The 24,643-nt window shown below is 47.3% G+C and overlaps 1 long non-coding RNA gene and 1 pseudogene across 1 annotated transcript; one reads left to right on the forward strand and one right to left on the reverse strand.

Annotated features, from left to right (window-relative positions):
• Positions 1–2,031: 2,031 nt before the first annotated feature.
• On the forward strand, positions 2,032–12,152 carry LOC144134299 (uncharacterized). The gene is made up of 3 exons (XR_013315125.1): positions 2,032–2,087; positions 4,269–4,345; positions 11,997–12,152. It is a non-coding gene; the product is annotated as an uncharacterized LOC144134299 (long non-coding RNA).
• A 3,950-nt stretch (positions 12,153–16,102) lies between these two features.
• LOC144134300 (uncharacterized) lies at positions 16,103–23,540 on the reverse strand (annotated as a pseudogene).
• Between the last annotated feature and the right edge of the window lie 1,103 nt (positions 23,541–24,643).

The following is a 24,643-nucleotide window of genomic DNA, read 5'->3' on the forward strand; positions in this document are numbered from 1 at the left end:
CGTAGATCGTATGCCGGACGCCGGTCCCCGCTACTGCCCTCGCTACCCCGATCATAACGAGGTTGAAGAGCAACGGCGAGATGACCGAACCCTGCGGGGTACCCGTGCTACCGAGCTTGCGTTCGGGGAGTCTGAGGTCTCCGGCGTGCAGTTCCACCGTGCGGTTGGTCAAGAAGTCTTGGATGTAATTGTAGCTCGTTACCCCCATGTTGAGTCGTGATACTTGTGCTAATATGGCTGAGTGTTTGACTTTGTCGAATGCGCTTTGTAGATCGAGCCCCAGAATTACTTTGCTGTCTTGTGTCTTGTTGTCGATGATTTCTTGTTTTAGTTGTAGCATGGCGTCTTGTGTGCTGAGTCTGTGTCGGAAGCCGATCATCGTGTCCGGATAGAGGCCTTCCTTCTCCAGATATTCCTGCCACCGGTTGGCCACCACGTGCTCCAGTACCTTGCCCACGCAGGATGTAAGCGAGATGGGAAGCAGGTTGCCGATGTCCGGTGGTTTGCCCGGTTTCGGGATCAGGATTGTTCTTGCCGTTTTCCACTGTCCGGGGAGCTTGCCCGAACGCCAGCATTCGTTGAAGTAACGGGTTAGTGCCTCGATCGATGCATTGTCGAGGTTTCGTAGCATCTTGTTGGTAACGAGATCGGGGCCGGCTGCTGAGCGGGTGTTGAGCTCGTGCAGCGCTACTCGTACCTCTGACACGGTAATGTCTCGGTCGAGCCACGCGTTGGGCAGCCCCCCGTACGGCGGGTGGATTTCCGTTGGCGTGTCCGGCAGATACTTGGCTTCCAGGCTCTTGATAACGGCGTCTTTTCCTTGTTGTTGTGTGGTGGTGTGCAGGAGGCGGGCGAGGCGGTTGCGCTGGTGTGACTTGGTCTTGGTTTCGTTTAGGAGGTGCCGAAATAGATTCCAGGTGCAACCGCGATGCAGTTGCCTGTCAGCTCGGTTGCAGATTTCATTCCATTGCTGACGGCACAGGACCTTGCAGTGGTGTTCAATGGCCCTGTTTAAGTCGGCTACCTTCTTTCTCAATTTGCGATTCCACCGTTGCCGCTTCCAGCGCGCCTGTATCGAACGTTTGGCCTCGAACAGATGGGCCAGGCGGCTATCCATGGCGATGACGTCCTCGTCCGTTTCGATGGTTTTGGTGGCCGAGTGCACAGCATCGCAAAGCTCTTCCGTCCAGGTTTCGATGTCTGTGATGTCTTGTGCTGTGGTGGGACGTCCCTTACGGAAGCCGTCCCAGTCCGTCCACTTGTGCATAATGTTGTTGCCCCGGAATTGGTTCGGTATCGTAATTTCAAGGATGTAGTGGTCGCTGCCCAGGTCGACGCCGGTGTTGTGCCACGTTACTTTGCCCGTGTGGTCGTTCTTGATGAACGTAAGGTCTGGTGTGGTGTCTCGTGCTACGGAGTTGCCGATGCGGGTGGGATGAGCGGGGTCCGTGATCAGGGCACAGTTGTGGTCCAGGATATCTTGTAATAGGTCCCGTCCCTTGGCCGTATCCTTCACGTAACCCCACGCTCGATGGGCGGCGTTGAAGTCCCCTCCGATCAGCAACGTGTTGTCTTTGGCTTGGGTGCTGGCTGTGTGTAGTAGGGTCTTGAATTTCTGTGTTTGGTGCTTGGGGTTACTGTAGATGTTGGCGATGAACAGGCTGCCTTTCCGTTGTTTGTTTGGGATGATTTCGGTGAAGGTATATTCCACCCTGCTGCGGCCGTGTTTGAGTTGGTGCTCGATGAACGTGAGCCCTTTGCGAACGAACGTGCAGACGCCCCGTCCCTCCGCCGGGCTAACATGAGCGCGATACCCAGGGAGGGTGGGGGTCACCGTTGCCGTTTCTTGCAGCAGGATGATGTCGAGTTTCTTGGTTACTGTGGTGATGTGTAACAGCAACAAACAGTAACAGCAAACAAAAAAGATTAAGCGACAATTTTTCTTTAAGAAAATTAATTTTCAGGACATACAAACTGCCGCAATCCCGAGTTCTGTGATATGTATTGCACCACGCTGGAGCACACAGGTGGGTTCTGTCCTCCAGATGACCCGAAGGAGTGCTACTGCTACGATATGCACGACTACGGTAAGTTTGGTAGCCTGACAATTGCTTTCTTGTTGTATGAATTCTTGTCTACAAAACACACACCGTACAACATTTAGCAATCGGAACACGCTAGTCATCAACCCTTAATGTTTGTTTCACGCTTTAACAAAAACAAAATGAAGTTTCTCATCATTATTTGTAGTGATGTGTGAATAGTGCTTATTGGACACCAAATCGAATACAAATAGGCTAGCTTTGCCACCAAATCCACTACATATAGACAATTTAAATTCTAATCGAATAAGAATCGTGTAGTAAAAGCGCCGAATCAAATTCGAATCGAATATTTGCGAGCAAATTCAATACTTGTGCGAATATTCGTGCAAAATGAATATTCCTTCAAAAAACGGAATCTCAAGTGGCGACGCGGTAAATCAAGGAATTATAGTATATCGCAATATAAGTTCTGAGGTGCCGGCAGTTTTCTTCCAGGAAGCACAGTTTATTGCATTTCTACTTTCCAATAACTTTTTTAGGAAATTATAGGTGCTTGGTTTGAAGTGAGTTTTTTTTTATAGGTAGTCGTGATTTTTTTGTTTGTCCAAAAGCTATGTGCTTCTAAAACGGCTTTCGGAAACATCCGCTGCGTAGTAGCGCCGCAGAGGGCAACGTCACAAATTTTTGTACGCTTCTAAAAATGGGTAACTTAAAAACGCAATTAAGAAAAGCTCGGATATGGACATAAAATCCGGCAGAAATCAAGCCCCAGTACTATGGTAAACGTTAAGTAACCGGAAGCGGGCAGAGTGGGTGAAGGAACAAAGGCGGATTAATGACGTTCTGTTGCTAATAATGAGCAAGGGATGGGCTTGGGAAAGACATGTAATGCGAAGGAAAGATAACTGCTGACCCTTAAGGGTGACGGCGTGGATTCCAAGACAAGGCATGCGCAGCAGGGGGCGGCAGAAAGTAAGGTGGGCGGATGAGATTAAGCCTGCCGGAATGCGGTGTCTGCAGCTTGCAAGGAACAGGGTTAATTGGAAAGACATTTCACGGGGTTTGCCCTGTAGTGAGCGTAGTCAGGCTGATCATGACAACGCTGGTAAAATATACAGAACTTAAGTCGCCCAAAGAAAAGTTATAGTCAGAGGACGTTCAGAAGTCTCTGCATGGCGTCGCATGTATGTACTCGTAATATAGTAGAGTAGTGAGAAATTCTCGTGATGTCGATAAATTTTTGTTCAAAGGGTAAGTACAGGGAGCATGTATCGCTATTTTAGACAAAATAGCAAAAATGTCGCCTGTGCACGGAAGCGTTTATTTTCTACACCATGTCTGCTTTGAAATCTAAGAAAGATGACAGAGAGCCTTCAATAAACATTTTAAAGAAGAAGGCAAGGAACATGCCATCACGCTCATGGAAGGTAAGATTAACAGTAGCAAGGCTGCTTTAATGGGGGGGGGGGGGGGCAAATCTTAAGTTTAGAGTATCGATACTCGAGTGTCAGGCGTTGAGTTTGAATCAATTGCTCGAAAAACATTCAACGCTATTTGTAAGATACAAGAAGTATGATATCAAGCAAGGCGTGAAGGGTGATGAAAAAGTGTGGCTGAAACGGCTGACACTTTATGGCAAAATAGAGATGCTGTAAATGTTTTTTCTGATCCCAATTTATATTTTCCCATTGTGCAGGAATTATAACAGGAAGAAAAAGCCTGTAGTACCGAAAACTTGTGAGCCATAAGATGAGGCCTTTAAAATTAATATTTTTAATTATTCAATTATGGTCCCTAAAGAGACGTGCCAAAATGTTTTTATATTAAAGCTAGACTTTTCAAAATTCTATCATGGTGGGGAACTGCCTATGATATGGCTGGACTGTGGCTGTTCCAATGACTTGAACTTCAGATTAGCCAAAACGGAGTGGATTCCAAGAGAAGGCAAGCGTAACAGGGGGCGGCAGAAGGTTAGGCGGGCAGATGAGATTAAGAAGATGCGGGCATAGGGTGGGCGCAGTTGGCAAAGAACAAGGTTAAATGGAGAGTCGTGGGAGAGGCCTTTGCCCTGCAGTGGGCGCAGTCCGGCTGATGATGATGATGGACGGCGTTGATTACACATGCAGGTCACATCCCTTATAAATGAGCTCCATGTTGTGAAAAAATGAATGTACCTAACAGAGACAATCTTGTTTTTCATTGCCCATAATTTTATCCCGACAGACCCTAAATTTAATCTCCCATTTGCTGAAAAACCACCAAAGTACAGGAGTAAAGACTTGTCTGCCCCTACTTTAAAGGTGAGGACTCTAGTTTGTTGACTTCTCTGCTCTCTCTCGAATACGAAAAAAATGATGTAAATTCACCTTTTATATGTTAGCTGTTAAAAACTAGCCGCATGGTTCTATAACAATCGCTGCTCTTCCGTAGCCTAACATTTCATTCTGAACAGGTAGCGCGAAGTGTTCAGTCATGGACACTGCTGCGTACGTCGCTATACTGGCGGCCATTTATTTTGAATGTGTTGACATTGATCTCTTCAGGCTTGCAGCAAAATATTCTTTTTGTTGAGCAAGAAGAAAAATTACCTACATTTGCCCATTATCATGTCTTGAATATTTTTTGTGGCATGGATTGTTGTTTTTGAAGCCAAACTCTCTGAGAAAATGCATTGCAAATTTTCACACTCTGTCAAACGTGCATGATTTTCATCCAGCTAACGAAACTAATGGTACAACTAAATGGTACATTAAAGAACCGCCGTTTTCTTGAAATCTCTGAAACGAAGTTAGCACAACTATAGTCGTCAGGCGTAGTGGCCCCAAGGTAGTATAAAAAGTTATGCTCAGGTGCGATGAACTCTGTAAGCTCAATGCGCTTTTAGTGCGGAAGCACTAATGCAGAGGGTCAGAGCCTAGCAAAATCGCGTCTGCTATATGCACCTCGGGAACATAAAGAAAAAGAGGTCGAAGGAGAAATCACATCACCATCCACGAAGGGGTGTCGAAACCGCGGTGGCGTCGACAGGCCAGTTTCAAAGGCCGCTGTGCGAGATCACTAGGCTATCGCCGCTTTTTTTTTTAAACGTGGTATTTATTACAGTAAAGCAACGTTGTATTTACATGAACTATGTACAAACCGTGAAGAAAATAACATAAAATCAACACAATGAATAATACGACGCAACTAAACAACTAACCTAACAACTAACTAAACATGAGAAAAGTGTACAATAGCTGTATGTTACCGGTACTAATCTATGGGGCAGAAACATGGAGGCTAACGAGAAGGTTTTAGCTTAAATGAAGGACAAGACAGCGAGCTATGGAAACAAAAATTATTAAAGTAACTTTAAGAGACCGGAAGCGGGAAGAGTGGGTGAGTAAACGAACGCGTGTTAAGGACAATCTCGTTGAAATCAAGAGGAAGAAATGGGCTTTGGCAGAGCATGTACTGCGAAGGCAAATAACGGCTGGTCCTCTTATGCTAGCTTTATTTCAATTGATAATTTACTAACTAACTTAGCCTTCCACGTTACAACGTTTTAAGGGGCATTCTCTCGCTATGTAGCTTATAGAAAAACGTCTTGGCGCAAGGCGAGAAGGGCATTTTACGTTGAGTACGTCATGTCCCGGTAAACCAATATACATAGAACAGTACACAGGCGGAGGAAACAGCATACAAATTACATCCTTGAGCAACCCATTCCTTGACACTGAAAACAGGAACTCGGAGAAGAAACGAAAAGCCAAGTACACCTCATGCATGAAGCCCCCCAAACATGGGCGATCAGAAACATTAGAAGGTAACATCAGGTTCGGTAAAAGATGAACTAAATTTACTTCCAAGAATGCGCGCACCGTTAGGTGTATAATGTCAAGGAAAAGCATGAAACCAGAAACTATCTGCCGGACATAGAGGTGGAGACAACCAAACCACCAGCACTTACAGGCCGGAAAATGTTATCACGCCACATAGATTCAAAAGACGAATCCCTCACAAAAGTTGCGCCGCTTGTTCCGAAACTCTGTCACAAGAGAAAACCCAGTTTCGTCACGCTCCCCGCGGCTTCTTTGCTCTTGCTCACGCGGACTCCTCCGTGAGTTATTGCTGCGTGTGCACAGCTGCGGAAACTGGGGACGCCTTGCGCTGCCGTAGATAATTGCGATTTTGCAGAATACTTACCGTGCACGGGTGCTAAGCAGCAGGCTTGCCGCTATACTGCGTAGTCGATTCTGAGTCGGACGACTAGCCGCCACCGACAAGAAACCGCTCTCCAAATGAAAAATCGACTGGCTGCCAAGGGTGCCTCAGCAAGGCGCGTCCGAAGACTTGATGCGAGAGAATTAAACGCGGGCTTCACGTGGCCACTTCTGTGTCCTGTGGATATTTCTACGCATGTTGTATGTTACGCTGCTGTACCGCAATTCATTTCCACGCCGACCGGATTTCTGCCCTATTGAAGTATAATAATAGGGCCCATCACCATCATCATCATTACCATCATCCGCCTTACTACACCCACTGCAGGGCAAAGACATCTCCCATGTCTCTCTAATGAACCATGTCCTTTGCCAGCCGCATCCACCCTTTGCCTGCAAACTTCTTAATCTCATCCGCCCACCTAACCTTCTTCCGCCACCTGCTACGCTTACATTCTCTTGGTGTCCACTTCGTTACCCTTAATGACATGCGGTTATCTTGACTTCGCATTACATACCCTGCACAAGCCCATTTCTTGCCTCTTGATTTCGATAAGGATGGAGTTAACCCGCGTTTGTTCCCTCACCCAATCTGCCCGCTTTCGGTCTCTTAACGTTCCAACTATCATTTTTTTCCACGGCTCGCTGCGTTGTCCTTAACTTAAGCTGAACTCTTTTCGTTAGCCTCCACGTTTCTGCCCCGTAGGTCAGAGCCGGTAAGATAAAGCTGTTCTATACTTTTCTCTTGGGGGAAATTGGTAAACTGCCACTCATGATCTGCAAGAACCTGCAATATGCGCTCCACCCCATTCTTATCCTTCTAGATATTTCCTTGTCATGATCCGGATCAGCTGTCCCTACCTGCCTTATGTGGACGTATTCCTTTGCAACTTCCAGGCTCTCGCTGCCAATTGTGAACTGCTGTTCCCTTGCTAGAATGTTGAAGATTACCTTGGTTTTCTGCATGTTAATTTTTAGGACCAGCGTTGTGCCCTGCGTGTCTAAATGATTGATCATGATTTGCAGTCCACCTCATGAGTGACTCAGCAAGGCAATGTCATCAGCGAATCGCAGATTATTTAGGTATTCTACATTTACTCTTATACCCAGCTGTTCCCAATTCATGCCTCGGAATACCTCCTGTAAACAGGCGGTGAAAAGCATTGGCGAGATTGTGTCTCCTTGCCTGACGTCCATCCTTATTGAAATTTTATTGCTGACTGTATGGAGGACTATAGTAGCTGTTCAGTTGCTATATATATCTTCCAGTATTTTGAAATAAGGCTCTTCTACCTCCTCATTACGCAATGCATGTATGACTGCTGAGTTTTTCATTGAGTGGAATGCTTTCTCGTAATCAATGAAGCCTGTATGAAGAGGTAGGTTATATTCTGCGCATTTCTCTATCACCTGATTGATAGTGTGAATATGATCTATTGGCGAATATCCTTTACGAAAGCCTGCCTGATCATTTGGTTGCCATGAATCTATTAGCGATTATCTTGGTCAATACTTTGTAGGCAATGGATAATAAGCTGATCGGTCTGTAATTTTTCAAGCCCTTGGTGTCTCCCTTCTTATGAATTAAGATAATGTTTGTATTCTTTCAAGCTTCTGGTACGGTAGAGGTCATGAGGCATTGCGTATACAGGGTAGCTAGCTTTTCTAGCACGATGTCGCCTCCATCCTTCAACAGATCTGCTGTTACCTGACCCTCCCTAGCTGCTTTTACCCTTCCCACTGCTCCTAAGGCTTTCTTTACTTCATCTTTCGTTACTGGCGGGATGACGCATTGCTGTGCACTACTGTCTTTCTCATTAGCGCTCTGATTACATTGGCTACTGTACAGATTTGCGTAGAACTCTTCTGCTACGCTAACTATCTTACCCATATTGCTAATGACAATGCCCTGCTTGTCTCTTAACGCATACATCTGCTTTTTACCTGCGCCTAGTTTCCTCTTCACCGCTTTTAGGCTACCTCCGTTCTTTAGAGCATGCCCTATTCTCACCATACTTAACTTCCTTATGTCGGCCACCTCGCGCTTATTTTATTAACTTCGATAGCTCTGTCAGTTCTATTCTGGCGGTAGGGTTAGACGCCTTCATGCTTTGGCGTTTATAAATCAGATAGTTTGTCACCATAGATAGCTTTCCGGTATCCTGTCGAACTGTCCTACCGCCTAATTCTACGGCGCACTCCGTAATTATTGATGTCAGATTATCGTTCACTCTATGAACATCAAAATTGTCTTCCTCAGTTAAAGCCGAATATCTTTTTTGCAGCGCTATCCTAAATTCCAGTGATTTCCCTCTTACGGCTAACTCTTTAATGGACTTCCTCTTCACTAGCTTCATCCGCTCCCTTTTCAAGTCTAAGCTAACTCGAGACCTTACCATTCTGTATTCACCACAGCGCACCTTTCTGAGGACGGCCACATCATGAACGATGTCAGGTTGAGCGCATAGTATGAAGTCGATTTTATTTTTAGTCTCACCATTGGGGCTCTTCCAGGTCCACTTCCTGTTCTCTCGTTTGCGGAAGAAAGTATTCATGATCCTGAAATTACTCCTATCTTCGAGTACGACTAATAACTCTCCCCTGCTATTCCTAGAACCGATCCCATAGTTGCCTACCGCCTGGTCGTCAGCCTGCTTCTTGCCCGCCTTCGCATTGTGGTCGCCCATCAGTAGAGTGCACTGTGATTATACTTTAGTCATTGCCGATTCTAAGTTCTCATAGAAACTTTCAACGGTCTGGTCATCATGGCTGGATGTAGGCGCGTAGGCCTGCAGCACTTTCAGCTTGTACCTCCTATTCAGCCTAATTACAATAGCTGCTACCCTCTCGTTAATATTATAGAGCTCCTCTACGTTGCGAACTATATCCTTAATAATGAGGAATCCCACACCTAGCTCTCCTCTATCCTCTTATCCGCGATAGCACAGTATGTGTCCGTCCTTCAGTACTGTATACGCTTCACCTGCCCTCCTAATTTCGCTAAGCCCTATCACATCCCATTTAATTCCCACTAGTTTCTCGAACAGCATTGCTAGGCTAGCCTCACTAGGTTAAGTTCTGCCGTTAAACGTTGCCAGGTTCAATATCCAATGGCGGCCTGTCCGGAGCCAGAAATTCTTAGCACCCTCCGGTGCGTCACAGGTTTGACCGCTGCCTTGGTCCGTTGCTCCGCAGCCGCTGGGGACAGAGGGCCGACGTTTAATTGGTTTGTTCATGGAAGGCTGTGGCCAAGTACTACACCAGGGTGGGCAAGTCCTGTTCTTGTGAGGAAGGGTGTTGTCGGTTCTGATCCCCGACATCAGGCCGCACCCCAGAGCTCGTTATGCAATTCTATCGACACACGGATTTTTTTTCAAACAAGGGGAGAATTGCGTGGCACCAGGATTTGAGCACCGGTCGTCTTGCACGTGAGGCGGACGCTCTACCTCTACGCTATCGCGGCCTCCGGGAATCGATCAGAGGTCCGTATCGCCATAAGTACACATTACTAGAAATCCGGCCACAATCTCGGCAGTCAACGAGTTTGTTCCACGCTGAGAAAGTCGTAAAAAATGTGTATTTATATGCATCATTCTTGCAATGAACTGGGACCCAATAAAATTATTCTAATTGCTATTTCAAAAAAAATAAACTGCACCGCTGCTTTCTTCTTCATCTCAAGTTCAAAAATAGGACAGGTAACTCGCGCTCACCTGTGAAATCCGGTCCCAAGTTTTTTTGTTTGTTTTTTTGCAGCGGTCTCTTGAAACCAAATTCTTTCATATCACATCGTTGATATTTTGGGTGTGTTATATCCCATAGAAAGCTCCTGTCTTCCAACATCGCGATCGGGTCGCTTTCTCCGCGGCCCGAGAACGACGGCGGCATGTTCACGCAAGCAACTGGCGCACTCGTACGCTGGCTCCTGCGCGAGTGGATCTCGCACATGGCCACGTAAATAAAGTGCTGCAGCTGGTGGCCGAGGCAGCCCCTTAACAAGGCATTCTTTTTGGCTCCCTACATTACTACGTTCGTCGGGAGTGCACGTTTAGTCACAAGAATGCGACGGGGATTGCAGGAAACGTGCTTTTTCACGGCAGTCGCATCCGCCAGCCGACGGTGGCCACGGCCGCTTTCCCATTTGTATGCACCGTCCGCAAAACGCCGTACCACGACACATAGCATTGCGACATAAGGAAACGGTCTTTTTTGCACTCTGCAAACGACGTTTCCAACCACGAAAGACAAAAAACCTATGAATCACCGCAAAGTACTTGCTTTCGTTTGTGTGGTGCCTAGAAGAAATTTGCCAGGCCTGCGAACAGGACAAACAGGGTCCACGAACGCTGTTTGTTTATTGTTCTGGTTCACAAAAGCCGTCATACCGAGGCAACACCGCAACCACCTGTCTTGTTTCTCTGCCATTCGTGCAGTGTGACAAGAAGTTGTGGAACGCGTTGGTTAGGCGACTTGTTGACAGGTCGCTAGCACGCGTGTTTGGTTGGTATCACTGTTGTGTTTCCGCAGTGGGACACGGCCTTTAGAACAGTTAATCTGAGCTCTCAACACTCAACCAAAGTCCTCCGTTAAAGGAATATCCTCATCGATGTTTGCCTTATCAGCGCATAAAAACGCGAGGTCATCTGCGTAAGCTAATACCTTCAGTTCATGTGTGTGTGTCAGTTGTTTCGTGAACTGTCTTCTTACTACTATAAGTAGTCTGCCTCCCAGCCTATTCCCGTAAGTCGCACAGCTGCACCAGCGGATCAGGACAAACCATAGAGCTTTCGACCGCGTGCACACGATATTGTTTGTTGAATTTTGTCGCGTCTTCAATTATGCAGCACACATTTTCATGCATAGTGTGGGTCGTCGTCGAGTTCTGCTTTGTATTATTTTTCTTTGCCATCATGCATGTTGGAGGAGCAAATTCAGTCTAAAACCTGCTTTCTCTGTAAGTTTTCCCGCCTCCTCTTTGTTTTTGACGGTACTTCGCAAGAATGGAACTTGATAAATACGACGACCCCCAAAGAACAGTGCGAGAGACTACCAGTTTACACGCGGAAAAGTTAGGCGGTAGAAATGGCGTGTGGTCTCATTCCGCACTTCAAGACCACTACACCATCGCTGAAGCCTGTTATGAAAAAATATGGCGTAGTGATCGGATGAAACATCTAGCGAAGCTGATCGGTTCGCGCCGCTGTGAGGTTGAATCCCACTAACGGAGTTTAAGTGCTTGCTTTGGGTGGTCCTTTAGCATGTGTCGCTAGGCCATGCCATGTCACGTAACGAGCACATCTGCCAACTGCCAGTGCACCTGCAAAGTTGGTCTTATCACGTGGTCTTCTGTCGTGGCACAACCCGTCTACCGTTCAGCTCTCCGCCATGTAGCATGACCCTGTGACTTGATCACTCTGTCGACCAGTCAGGAATTTCGTGATAGACGGCAGCGAATGTTTATTGTTATGTACACTTAAATGATATCGCAATAAAGATTTTTGCTTCGTTGCTTCCAGCTTTCATTATGTAGAACGCATTTCTTAGGCAAATCGTGGGCAAATTTTTTCCTATCATATTTTTCATTAAACAGTCGTTAATGAAGCGGCGCACAGTTAACCAAAGAAATCAGGGTTACTTAGAAGAGATCAATGAAGGGATACTAGCCGGCGATGGTTTACCGGCTTGTTATAACCGCTTAATTAACATTCGAGTCTGACGATAACTCAACAATCCTATTTTCCTTTTACAGGTTCTTCGAAGTCGGATAAAAATTGTATTAGTGTTAATTTCTGAAGCAGCGTGGGTCATGTCCAGGTGCCAGTGCATGCAGTCGACGTTTGAGGAATCACTCAGTGATTACGCCGTGCGCACTGTTGGGTGTCATATGCCATTGGATGTGGAGTGAGTGTTTGTCGTCCTTCCGTTTGTACGTAAACTCCACCACATAGGCCACAGTCTTGATTGTAGTTGCAGTTGTGAGCTCCAAGGGATACACAGTGTTACAGAACACACTTTTTGTTCGGTCGAATTAGAGTTCAAGTTACTTTGTTAGGGTAAAAATGGTTTTAGAGGCCACGCGGGAACGCCCCTCGCTACATAGCTCACTGTGGGAACGAAATTAAGACATAATATATTATCATCTACAATCAATAATTAGGCGTGGCATATATATCAAGCAGGTGAGGCAAACTGCGGCAGCAGCCAGCTACGGAATCATTTTCTAAGCTCATAAAGAAGCAACAAGGCTTAAAACCAAACTGCGTTTCAGTCGGGGAACACCAACTAAACTATATGAATAATTTGAAAACTTTTTACAACCGGCGAAACTTCGCGAACCTGTTTGTGGAGGTGAGATGCCAATAGATGCTTTTTGAATCTGTCAAAGACCAAAGCCACGGGCAGGAACTTTCTTAATTTAAACCACTCTTAAGTAAATTAGAAGGTGATCAGAATTACATCAGCTACGATTCTCTTGCTAGGCGTATCTTTTTAGAAACCAAGAACCTAAACATTTTAGCGAATACCGATTGATATAGCAATCAAGGAGGAAGCATTATGTGCATTTTTTGAAGTTAGATAGATAGATTTTGTGTTACATCTGTGCATTTCATGCACTTTCTTTGTCGGATCGTTCTCACCACGCACTCAGCCACTTTCATCTTTTGGGCCAAGTCAAGATAGAAGCTACACTTAGAACTGCGATGTTTAAATGTCACCCATTGAACGCTGCCGAAATATTTGGGAAATATCTTAGAGCGTGTATTCTGCCACCCATGAAGCCGCAATTGCCTGTGTCAGCACACTCCCAAGCATTGATATAAATAGCCCACTGGTAAAGTGCCATGTGCTTAGAGCATGCCGTTTTCAACACTGCCGGCATATTTCTCTGACATAATATATCTCATACTTCCCTATCAAAATGAAGCCCACAATTGTCACGTCGATTCATTTCAGCCATTTATAAAAATCTGCAAGTTGTTTGTGTCATACATTTTTGAAGTGTTTAGAGACTATAGCTTAAGGTAATATGTTTCATCAGTTCACCCTTATTGTCAAATCTGCTACAGTATTCGAGTTCCCACACTAAACATTAAATTATAAGTTGCCTTTAGGGCTTTGTAAGTTAGGAACAGCTTCTTAGCAATTCCTTGGAAAATTTTCTAAATACACATTCTGTTTTCTTATATTTGCTGCAGATCTCCTTGTATTGTCGATAAAAACATATCCCCTCACCCACAAACGTTTCTTCTGTTCAAAGTTTTGGTATATCTACAGTGAAACGCGTGTCATAGAAATATCCTGTGCTTTACTTTTTTGCAGAGCGAGCGCAATTTCCACGACGAATCAGTACGTATATTGATTATCTATCACTACAAAACGTCCAGTTCTTAGCTATAAGAAAGGATTAAATATTTAATGTGTAAAAAAATGAGCTGTGTCTTGAGCGACAGGAAACTCTTAATTTCCGGCTGCCGCTTTGTTCGTACCTTAAAACAAATCGGGGCGCCTGATCAGTAAAAAGACACATTTTCGTGCTCAAAAGAAATACCTGCTTATTGTTGTTGTTGTTGGCTCTGGAGGACTTGCACATATCCACGCAGTGGGATGATAGTGCTTTGCGATCAATTTGAGCACAAGTCGACATCATTCTCTCCCGAGAGTTTGGGGTTCCACAAAAATGTGATTGGGAACAAAAGCAAGTAGGTGCTATCGGAGTTTCCTTTCAGCTGCACAATTTTAAGAAGGAGCATAGTATTATATTTTGTACTTCAGTTCATAAGAAAAAGCCCTAAGGCAATTTATTTGCTACTGCAGAGCTGTAAAGACATCTTAATTTATGTTTGTTGACACCATATGCAGACATATAATAGGTGTTTGTTAGGGATGGTCCAGCTAAGCGCAAGAAATAATGAGACCTGAGCCTTTGCGGAAGAGCACACTGAAACTTGCACTTTCGTGTGAATATACCTAAAAAATGAATAATAAGATGCTCAATTTTAACGCGACAGCGTTAAGCAGCTCGTGCCGCAGAAAAGCCGGTGTCGTCGGCTTCTTTTCCATTGAGCGAAAAATGGCGCATCTCGGTAGACACCTGAACCGCGCCGTAAGGGAAAGGATTTTCCTTCCCTTAAGCGCGGTATAGGTGTCCAGTGAGAATTGTGAGAGGTGTCATTTCCTTTCCTTAAAAAGTTTTTTATTTCATTTTCCTTACCTTACTGCCCGGTTCGGGTGTCCACCGAGATATGTGAGACAGGCGCCCTTTCCTCAAATTGTCCTATGGGCCACGCGTCGCGCCGAACGGGCGATGGCGTTCCGTTCCTAGCACCCCTTGGCAACGCTGCAACACGCTGTCGCGTCTCACTCTTAAACGCAAAGCTTAAACGCCCTCCAATTTCTTTATGCTATGATTCCCCTGTACTTGATAGTGGAGTTTTCGACCGGGAGCTATACAAGAAGCAGGAAATATACGTACATGCAAAGAGATGCTCAAAGCGGAGAGAGAGAGAGAGAGAGAGAGAGAAACTTGATTGTTGGAGAGGAAGTGGGGGCACGCCCCTGGGTCTCCGCACGACCCCACTGCACTCAAGTGTTTATGTCCCTAAGGTCCATAACACTGGCAGCCCGGCCGGTGGCGATTGTCTGCACGGCCGGGTCCTCCGAGCGCAGCAGGGTCTCCCAGTCCTCCCAGCTCTTGAGGTCCTCTAGGCCGCGCGGGGGAGGGTCCGCCGGGCAGAGGGAGAGGATGTGGAGGAAAGATGCGAATGGTTCTGGGCACAAGGTGCAGGCAGGAGTGGGGAGGAGGGATGATAGTGGGCTCGGGTCAGGGGTGAGGGGAGTGTGTGTGTCTGTAGTTTGCGCCAGAGTGTTGCGTGTTTGTTATCTAGGGAGGGGTGGGGCGGGGTTAGAGCTGGCGCGAGGCTCTGTAGGCCTGCGTCATCTCGCTGAACGAGTGGATTTGCTCCCTCGCGAATACCCAATAAACCTTAAAGCATCCAGCTAATAACCTGCTATATTCAAAATGTGGCAGTTAAAGATGCCGCCCTTGATAACTGCCACTTAAAAGGACTTACGAGGTGCATATTTATGAACCTCCAAAACCATGACGTGGTGGCAAACACCTGATTTGTAATGCAGACATAACATATATTGCCATTTCTGTCCAGCCCGATAGTTTACAGACCAGTAGCATGAAAATAAACGGAAAACGGCTTGATACGATAAGATTACTGCGATGATTAAGTGCAGAGGATATTAAATATGAGCTGATTGTTTCCATGCCATCATCATTATTACCATACTTATTTCCAAGTCCCGTACATTTAACACAAAAACTCATTAGCGCTACTGAAAGGGGTCGCGAAGTTCAGAGTGTCCGTTTGGCCTCCTGTTCGTGAATGAAGAATTAGGGTGGTTCCGACTCAAAAGAATTCAAACCTATAAAAGTTGTAGGGATGTAAGAGACGAAACATCAGAAACAATGATAACGGGAAAACCACGAAAACTGGTAGAACAGTTGAAACTATAAGAAAAAAACAGTGTTTAAAAAGGACGTGGTACTAACAAACAATACATATAGTTCACTTGATAACCAACACTTTAACATCGAGGCAGAACATATATGGCAGAAAAATATGCATTAGTCAGCATATCATACCACGAAAAAAAATCAGAAAACCCTTTGTGAGTGGTAAGAGGAGCAATTTTTTTTTATTTCAAACGGCAAAGACTTGCACTCAGAATTGGCTGAAATATAAGCTGTTTGCGTTCAATCATTTGCGTTCGCCGTCAGCAGTATTAGGTCAAGTTTCTGAGAATATTTATTTTTGTGGCCGTTAAGAATTGTGAAGAGTCGGGTTATTTCGTGTACGGAAGATAAGTGATGTCCATCTCAGATGATGCTGTGACGAAAATTGAAGGATTCCAAGTGTGCAATAAACATGCAGAATTGGTGCTCTGAAATGAAAATGAAATAAGACGGAGTGCTTGATTTGGATTGTGGCGAGTTTATTTTAATGCATCTGATATAGTTTGATGTTATTTTAATTGTTCAGTGTGGCTCAAAAATTTGATCGTGCTAACCTCATAAAAATGAGCAGGCGAGTAGGAGTTATCGATATATCGTTCACACTGTAGAATTCTTTTCGAAAAAAAATTTATTTCGAAGTTCCATTGAAACGAATTCAGTTAAACCTGAATCGCGACGATGCTCATTATCTTCATGATTATCGCTGTATGAGCCATCAGTGTACGCATATATTTCTCATGTATTTCAAAATATATAGCTTCCAGCTTAAGGCGGCATAGATTATCAGGCATAGATTACCAGGTCAAGCAGGTTTCAGAAAACCAATTCAAAGAAATCGTAGGATTAACCTGTGTGAAAACAAAATTAATAATTGATTCAAATTGTGCAGGCAGACAAAGTACATTAAAGTCTATCTGTGATTGCGAAGGTGAAACAGCGCCACCAAGAAGGGGTTCGAAATGGGCAATAGCTTACTACATCACGACTTTGGAACAAGAAATAACCATATTAGGCAAAGGTATCAGAGCTGCATGCAACTATTGAAGTTCTCCATAGAGGTATGCTTTTATACAGAAAATGGTTCTTTTATATATGCATGGTGTTTACCCTCGAAGCTGCTCTGTGCAAAACTATTTTCGCAACACTGCTGTTTAAATGTGGACACTGTACTCATAGCCGAAATTTGGTTTGTTCTCTCGTTTGTTTAAAGGACAGCAAAAATAAATTTCACGGTGAAGCACAAGGAAGATGCGACAAGAATTCACCTTCAAAGCGGTAAATGTTATTAAAATCTCGGCATTATTTTGGAACATTATTACACTTTTATGTCAATGCTCGGTCATATAATGAAGACGTCCGCTACACTTCAGCGTTTAAATTCGCGAGTCATATTAAGTAGCCGTATTATTTCGGCAGTAAGCCCTAATGTAACGTTGCATACGAGTCCCATGTACGGAATTATGGAAATATGGAGTCCATATTATGTGTAAAAATATCTGGAAATTGATGCGTTTTGTGTATGGAGTCAATAAACATTGCACAAAGATTCTATATACCTTACATAAAATCTACATGACGTCTTATGGAATGATTGTTTCGAAACGCGCTTTCCACAAAGTCCATACCGACTTCCTACACTCCGTACTGAATCCATATAATCGTTATAGAAATACATTAAATTATTAGACGCCGTATGGAAACGTTCAATAAGGAGTAAAGTAGAATGGCTCTGTGACTATTTTTAAAAAGGTAACCGTTGAGCAGATGCTACTTCTTCACCGCAGGGCCCAGGATTACGCTGGAATGCTTAGGGCTAAAAGAAAGGAAGAGCGCTTTTGGACCAGTCATGTCGTACGAGGGGGGGAGGGGGCGGGGAGCGCCGGAAACTTCCGTGACGGCTAGTTGGATAAACCTCCGCTCTAGCTGTAACTGCGCCGCCGTCTGCTATGAACGTAACTGAAGGAGGAATTGGCTCTACCATCTGTAATAAAGCACAAGATATAACTCCAAGGAGTTTCCTAAACCAGAAGAGATCTTTCTCTATCCGTTTTCAATTTCTGACCCTTAAGGCCTTTGCAACCGCCGCGCTTCGTTTGCGTTTTTCGCGAAGTCCATCAGACGCGTTATTTCGGACGGTGTCGCCTGCGTTGGCGGCGCCGGCCGCAGATACGGATATTATAGGTGCACTAAGCGTCGAGTGGGCTCTTCCGATTTTAGTAGGTGGCCGCATCATTACAAAAAGTGGCGGAGTTTTAGCATAATTAAACCGAGTAGACGTGCGAGTTTAGCCTGGTTGGCGAATGGTTTTGCTCTGGTTATTCGTCAGCACGTCTGGTGGCGATATTAGTTAAATAGGAGTATTAGTTGATCAAGACGACGATGTGCAATCCGCACCGCCATACTGTGCATGTCAGTTCAATTGTACTATTAGTTGATGGATACGACGATGTGCAGTGTACAGTGCGAGGCCGTGTTGCAGTGATCGGCGGCTGCGTTACATACTGCTTTCGTGCAGAGGCCAGCGAAGCTACTCTGTTCGCCCGCCGCGTGTCTGGATCCCAGTCACAGCAATATTTTTCTTTATTAATTTATGGAGATATGAGCTCCGCTAAAATAGAAGACTGCACAGTTCGTTAGACGTGACTGTAGGGGGCATCGAAAGCATTCCAGACAACTCGCCCGCTTCTGTTGTACCGTCTCCTGCTCCCATTCCCGTTGTGGCAACAAACTGCTTTTACCAAATCTATAAACAAATAAGTTACCAAATTCATAACATTTCATTCATTCCAGTTGTGAAATTTCTAGTCACACAGCGAGGGCGTTCTGCGACTTTTGAAGTTAGGTTTGCAGTCACGGGGGCGAACCTTAGCTTAGACAGAGAGTTAATTATGGAGCCTGAAATATATATATATTGTTACGTGGTCCAGGCGGGAACGACGCGAGAACGCCCGGGCACAGGACACAGGTCAAGAGCACAAGGCGGCCCGGCCCGCACAGAGCACCGAATCCCAGAGCACGCGCGCCTCCAAGAGTCTTCATTCATCTCTTCTTCTATCCGTTGCATGGCCCCCGGTCGCAAAAAAAAAAAAACACCGTCTCGGTGGAAATTAGGGCGGGGCAAGGGATTGCGACACGTAGGGCTTGAGGCGAGAGACGTGGACAACGTCACTCTGAGATGCACCGGAGGTGGTCTCCGGAAAGGCCGGGGCAATCTCGTAGGTGACGGCGGTGACCTGGCGGAGCACACGGTATGGGCCAACATAGCGGGACATTAGTTTTTCGCAAAGCCCGACACGGCGTGTGGGCGACCAAAGCAAGACGAGGGCTCCAGGGGAAAAAGTTACCATGCGGTGGCGGCGGTCGTAGTAGTCCTGCTGTGAAACCTGCGAGGCTTGTAGGCCGGAGCGAGCCAGCTGGCGGGCGTGGTCGGCGCGGGCAATAGCGTCGTGGGCATATTCAGAAGGCGGGGAAGGAGATGTCGGAAGCAGCGTGTCCAAAGGTAATTGGGGTTCACGACCGTACAACAGATAGAACGGGGAGTAACCGGCAGTGTCATGGTGAGAATTGTAAGCGAAGGTCACGTATGGAAGGGCAATGTCCCAGTCCCGATGGTCCGGGGAAACGTACATGGCGAGCATATCCGTGAGAGTGCGGTTGAGGCGCTCTGTAAGACCGTTGGTTTGGGGATGATAGGCGGTGGTCAGCTTATGTTTTGTTGAGCAGGAACGGAGAATGTCGTCGACAACTTTAGAGAGAAAGCAACGGCCGCGGTCGGTGAGAAGTTGGCGGGGTGCACCATGACGGAGGATGAGGTCGTAGAGGAGAAAATCGGCCACGTCGGTAGCAGTACTGGTGGGGAGGGCCCGCGTGATGGCATAGCGAGTAGCATAATCTGTCGCAACGGCAATCCATTTGTTTCCAGAGGTGGACTCCGGAAACGGGCCCAAAAGATCCATGCCAACACGATAGAATGGTTCAGGGGGCACATCAACAGGCTGGAGCAAACCCGCGGAGAGCGTGGCGGGACGTTTCCGGCGCTGGCACTGGTCGCAGGCACGAACATAGCGGCGGACGGACTGGTAGAGACGGGGCCAAAAGAAGCGACGACGCACGCGGGCGTAAGTACGCGAGACACCCAGATGTCCAGCAGTGGGGAGGTCATGAAGCTCGTGGAGGACGTCGTTGCGCAGATGCTTCGGGACAACGAGCAGTAGGTCTGGGCCGTCCGGGTTCAGGCTTCTGCGGTAGAGTGTGTCATGATGAAGTACGAACCGGCGCAGGGCAGGGTCAGATGGAGAGGTTCTGAGGCGGGAAATAATAGAGCGGAGCTCGATATCTCGTCGCTGCTCATCGCCACGGTGAGTAAGAGCAGAGAGCGAGAAGAGGTCAGCGGCGGTGTCACTGCCAGAATGATCAGACGAGTCAACGGAATATCGGGAGAGGCAGTCAGCATCAGTGTGTAGCCTACCGGACTTATATACCACGGTATAGTCGTAGTCTTGGAGGTGTAAAGCCCAGCGACCTAGGCGGCCAGTAGGATCTTTCAGTGATGAGAGCCAGCAGAGCGCATGGTGGTCGGTGACAACCGTAAAAGGGCGGCCGTACAAATATGGGCGGAATTTCCCAACCGCCCAGACAAGGGCTAAGCACTCACGTTCGGTAATTGAGTAATTGCGCTCCGGGGCGGAGAGGAGGCGGCTGGCGTAGGCGATGACACGGTGCTGTTCGGATTGCCTCTGCCATAGCCGCTGGCGTCTGTGCGGACTTCAGTGGGAGCTGTCACATCGAAGTGGGCCAGAACTGGCGTGGTAGTAAGCTTCAATATCAAGGTGGAAAACGCGTGTGCTTGGTCGGGTCCCCAGATGAAGGTGGCTTCCTTTTTCAGGAGGTCGGTGAGGGGGCGGGCGATGTCGGCGAAACCTTCAACAAATCGACGAAAGTAGGAGCACAGCCCTCAGAAGCTGCGGACGTCGTTACAGGAACGTGGCTGAGGAAAGTCTTTAACGGCTCGGATCTTATCAGGGTCAGGGTGCACCCCCGTGTCGTCGACGACATGACCCAAGATGGCGAGTTGACGGCGCGCGAAACGGCACTTAGACGAGTTGAGCTGCAGGGCAGCATGACGAAAGAGGGAAAGGATCTGAGAAAGGTCAGTGAGGTGAGAGGAAAACGAGGGCGAAAAGACAATGACGTCATCGAGATAGCACAGGCAGGTGGACCACTTAAAGCCTTGCAAAAGAGCATCCATCATGTGTTCAAATGTGGCTGGTGCGTTGCATAATCCGAAAGGCATAACTTTGAATTGATAAAGGCCATCAGGAGTCACAAAAGCGGTTTACTCACGGTCCTGTTCATCTACAGCAATTTGCCAGTAGCCGGAGCGAAGATCTATGGACGAGAAGAATTTGGCACCATGGAGGCAGTCAAGCGCGTCATCGATACGCGGCAGGGGGTACACGTCCTTTTTAGTGATCTTATTCAGGTGGTGATAATCAATGCAAAAACGCCATGAGCCATCCTTTTTCCTGACAAGGACGACGGGTGAGGCCCAGGGACTGTGTGAGGGTTCGATAATGTTTTTTTCTAGCATTTTAGTAACTTCCGCATTGATTACTTGACGCTCGGCGTGAGAGACCCGGTAAGGAGGGCGGCGAATGGGAGGGGCATCGCCTGTTTCAATGCGGTGCCTGACGGCGAGAGTTTGACCCAGCGCAGTGTTGTTCACGTCAAAAATATCCGAAAAAGATTCGAGAAGGGCACGAAGCTTGGCAGTTTGATCGGGATGGAGGTCGGTAGCCATCATGGTTGTGAAGGTGTCGGTCGACAGAAGAGACTGCCGGCGCGGTGCGGCGGTTTCTGGAACTGGGGTAGCGGGCAACGTAGCCACGTGGCAAGGAGCGAGAGGGGATAGCGTAGCGACGCATATGCCGGACGGTAGCACTTGAGAAGTGAGGCCGAAGTTGAGGAAAGGCAGAGAGAGGGCGTTGGCTTGGACGGTGGCAATGGTATGAGGTAGGGCAACCTTACGGGTCAGGAGGACGTCAAGATTGGGAGTAACGAGATAGTCGCCATCGGGAACTGGGTGAGATGGGGTCAATGGAACAAAAGAGGCGGTTCGGGATGACAGGCGAGCATATGCGGTACTGAATTGTCGCAGTGATACATCAAGTGGGTCTGAATCCAGCATTGGAAGGGTGAGGTGTATAACACCTTCCGAGCAGTCAATGAGGGCGGAATGGTCAGTCAAAAAATCTAAGCCGAGGATAAGGTCATGGGCACAGGTGGTCAGCACGGTGAACTGAACTGGTATACTCTGGCCGGCAATAGTAACGCGCGCGGTACACATACCGTCCACAGCAGGCGTGCCACCATCCGCGACACACACATGGGACGTTGCAGGCGTTAGGACTTTGCGGAGGCGACGGCGGAGGGCAGCACTCATCACTGATACGTGAGCACCGGTGTCAATCAGGGCGCGCACAGGAACACGGTCGATAGTGACGTTCAGAAGATTAGGTCGAGTGGTCGAGAGAGGATTTGTAGTCCGGGTCGTTGATGCAGCGTCACCTCCGGGAGCTGCATCACTTAGTTTTCCAATTGGGAGCGGCTGCGAGAAGGCGACTGGGGGGAACGAGAGCGGCGGCCCTGCGGGTACGGAGAGCGGGAGAATCGGCGTGGAGGGGGTACGGCTGGCGCAGATGGTTCGGACGGGGCACGGGTCGAGAAGTTGTGGGATGAGGCGGGACTGTAGAAGGAGGGGAAGACGTTGCGTGGCGTTGAAGACCATGGACTACGGCAATGACGGGCGGTGTGGCCAATGCGAGAGCACCGGAAGCAAATGGGACGGTCGTCCGCCGTGCGCCAGTCATTGGGATTGCGGGAACGGGGCAGAGAATAATAGGTGCGACGAAAAGCACAGGGAGGGGGCTGGGGGGTGTCCGGGCTTCTGATGGCGCACACTGCTGGAGCGAGGTTCAGATGAGCGAGTTCCTGCCGCACGACGGCCTGAATCAGCGACACAGCGGGCAGGGTTGTATCAGGGACGGAGGGCGGGGATATCACAGGTGCGAGGACCTCCAGTTCACGTCGGACGATCCGGGTGACTGAATCGGTGACGGCACGGGCGTCCGAGGGCGTGCGGGATGGTGATCGGTGGTCCTCACAGGAAGATGTCGCGGCCGTGTTGGGAAGGCGAGAAAACGACGGCGAAATGCGGCGGCCTTTGACTTGCTCAAATCGACGGCACTCGTTTATGATGGAGTCAATTGAGGTACAGTCTTTGCAAACAAGCAAGTGGAACGCATCGTCGGCAATGCCTTTGAGCACGTGGCCCACTTTATCGGTCTCACTCATTGCGGCGTCGACCTTGTGACAAAGCGCCAAGTTGTCCTGAATCTAGGCCACGTAGCTCTCGGTAGAAGACTGTGCTCGAGTAGCCAGCTGTTTCTTGGCGGCGAGCTGGCGGTCATCAGGTCTACCGAATAGCGTCTTCAACTTTTCCTTAAAGGTGTCCCAACTTGTTAGCTCTTCCTCGTGGGTCTCGTACCATACGCGCGCCGTGCCATTTAGGTAAAAGACGACGTTCGCGAGCATTAGCGTAGGGTCCCACCTGTTGTAGTTGCTGACACGCTCGTAAAGGTTAATCCAGTCTTCGACGTCGGAGCCATCTGTGCCGGAAAACGTGCCGGGGTCGCGATGTGGAGCCATGATGACGAAAGGAGGGGTAGTGGGGGTAGTGGGGCTCCTTGACCAGCCGGGTGGAGTCATGGTGGTAGTCCCGGCCTGACGAGTACTACGAAGCTGCGTGGTGTGCGCAGCGTAAAATCCGCACCTCCACCAAAGATGTTACGTGGTCCAGGCGGGAACGACGCGAGAACGCCCGGGCACAGCACAGAGGTCAAGAGCACAAGGCGGCCCGCACAGAGCACCGGGCACAGAGCACCGAATCCCAGAGCACGCGCGCCTCCAAGAATCTTCATTCATCTCTTCTTCTATCCGTTGCAATATATATATATATATATATATATATATATATATATATATATATATATATATATATATATATATATATATATATATATATATATATATATATATATTTTGCCAGTAGGTCCATGTTTTGGATAACAGTGCGAAGAGTATTCGAATCGTGTGGGCGGCCTGATTTTCACCCAAAGTAAAATTTCTAAACGATGAAATCAGAAAATTTCAACGCGCAAGTAGTATTGTGTTTTGCAAATCAGATTGTTCAATGAGGTAGTTATAATTATTTAGTGATCTGACAGCGGTTGTGGTACAACTTTTGGTACTCCTCAATGAAGAAATCTTCATTTGCATTAATATGAAACTATAACAATTCGCTGCAGCGAATTCCATTATGCCGCTTGACCCCAGGAAGATTATAGGTAATTATCAAAAATATACTTCGCAGATAAAGTGATGATTCTTGCGCGATCAAAAAGCCGGCATTGGCGGAGGTAAAAAATGGGAAATATGTTCACTCCTAATGTAATTAACTAAAATCTGTTAAATAACTTTTCATTTATCCATTTAGGCGCCTGGAACCAAAACAAAAATTAGCTGCGTTTGAAGTACTGCTGAGCCAAGTTAGGGAGCGAAAGCCCTGGTGTATCGGAAAACTACACGCGGCTTGGAGTGTGTAACGTTGAGCGTGTAACGTTGAGTGCGTTCGGCACACTGGACAAGAAGCGCGCCCACTCTGCCACGTTAGCAGGTGGCAGTTAAATTAATGGTTCATTGCGAGAGGCTGGTCACCCAAGGAACGCTGCGGCCTATTCTACCGCCCTCTACCGGCGAACTTAAATGTGGAAGGTTAAACATCAACTGGGGTGACACCTTGGTGGACCCCA

The sequence above is a fragment of the Amblyomma americanum genome, chromosome 5 (assembly GCF_052857255.1).
Source record: "Amblyomma americanum isolate KBUSLIRL-KWMA chromosome 5, ASM5285725v1, whole genome shotgun sequence".
Lineage (NCBI taxonomy): Eukaryota > Metazoa > Arthropoda > Arachnida > Ixodida > Ixodidae > Amblyomma > Amblyomma americanum.